We start from the raw sequence: 2,031 nt of genomic DNA, 5'->3' as shown, positions 1-2,031 counted from the left end.
CGCATGCGCGGGGCGGGGGGCGCATGCGCTGAGAGGACATGGCGGGCGGCCGACGGCCCGCCCCCTCCCCCCCAGGCCTCCGCGCCTCAGGCTCGGGCGGCCCGGGGTTGGCGCTGAGGGGGCAGCGGCTGCCCGCGGGGCGGGGAGGCCGTGGAGGCACCTGGGGGTTGTGTTGGGGTCATGGAGGCTGTGAAACATCTCCCTGCGTGGTGGTGGGACTCACGTGCCCCTTGTTTTGGCTTTGCGCCGCACGGCTGAGGATACCGCTTTACACCCTCAAGCCGCAGCTCCCCAGAGTTGCTCTCCTGCAACCCTGAGCTCTCTGGTAGCTTCTGCTTCTGACAGGATCACACAGTCATCTGCCCTCAGAGCTCTTAATTCCACCACAACTACACAGAAACTTACAGCACTGTGATTTCCAGCGTTAACCGATGCTACCAAAAATGATCATACTGCAATGATATTCCAAGAATGATAAGGTTGCCTTTATCGTTTCATCATAATCCAAGAGTGATAAAGTTGCCTTTTCCACGCACTGAAAAACAACAAAATATTACATCGAAAATGTACCTGAGAAGCATCACTCCTAGGGGTTTGAGGCTAGCGATCCCTTCTTCCTTCTTGCTCCCTGCTTTCTGCTACAGGTGGAAAGAAACGCCGCGCGTACGCTCACCACAGCAACGGGGCTGGAAATTAGGCAACAGTTCTGCAGGAAAACACCGAGCCCCAGAGCACGCCGAGAGCAGCCCCCCAGGTCCCCTGGTGATACACGGCCAGTGGTCTCAGATCAGCCCATGCTAATGAAAAAAGGTTCTGGTGGAGAATTGCCACTCATACAAAGCCTCTGCAGTGGCCAACAACTCTTGTTGCCTATTAACAGATCTTAGGGTATTTTTTTTTCCCCAGACAGTCCCAAAACAGCACTTGAGCTAAAAAAATAAAAACATAAAACCCAATAGCAATTAAATTAGATTTGAAAGGAACTTATTTGTACTTTGATGGAAAGAGCAGCTGACTCCTCAGTTTTCAATTTACACCTTTGCACTTCATAAACTTGCTCAGATTAAGATTTGGAGTGACTCTGTGGCTACTGATCTCACAGTCCAATGGCAGTCGTTTTAGGGTCAAACTAAATTTGCCTTTGACAAAGGATGAAGCGTTCAGCTGTGTAGGAGACCAGCATGGAATTAAGCTCACGAGCTGCCCTGCTGAAGCGTACCACATCGCTGCAGTCTCTCTGAGCTGTGCCCATACATGATTTGGGTTCTCTCAGTCACTTTATGCACTCAACTTCAGGAATGTTAAAAAGGCTAGTGTTTGCTGAAAGTCCTAATAGCCTATATTCTGCAAGTCAAATGACTTCAAAGCGCCTCAAATTGGGTGTTCAACACAACCGCTGGGCATCCTAGTGTATAGTCTACTACTGCCACAACAGAAGCTCCACCAGATTGCGAGGGCTGGTGTAAAACAAGCATCGTCACGAAATTCAGCAGTACAGAAATATTAAATGACGAGTCTGAAATGATGGGACTAGTGGCAAGAGTGTCTGTTGGGAGCTCCTAACTGGAACTGACTGAAGAGAGAAACTCTCAAATTTATCAGACTGGCTATAAATCAGAAATACAATAGGGCCATTAAGGAAATAAATGTGATCCTTTAAGTTTAATGAGTCACATTATTGTCACAGAAGAGGAAACTATTTCATTGTTATACCTGGTGCCATTAGCCATGCTATAGACATTAGCCATTATCTGGAACACCAGATCCTTTTTAGTCACCCATATTGAAGGAAAATTAATTCAAACTGCAATAAATGCAAGCAAATGGAAAGAAAGCGGGATGATGAGAAACAGAATTTTGCTTTTGAAAGAAGATTAGCATTTTGTCTAGCAAATGAAGACTAAGAAGATTTACGGGTCTATAAAAGCTTAACTAGAAAAATGAACTCAGCCGGAACATTTCAACAGTTTGTGATGAACAATACTGATAGGAAAGATGCAAAACATTCTAAATAAATTGGCATGGACATTA

This window comes from Oxyura jamaicensis, chromosome 4 (assembly GCF_011077185.1).
Source record: "Oxyura jamaicensis isolate SHBP4307 breed ruddy duck chromosome 4, BPBGC_Ojam_1.0, whole genome shotgun sequence".
Classification (NCBI taxonomy): Eukaryota; Metazoa; Chordata; class Aves; order Anseriformes; family Anatidae; genus Oxyura; species Oxyura jamaicensis.
Note: the sequence above shows the minus strand (reverse complement) of the source record.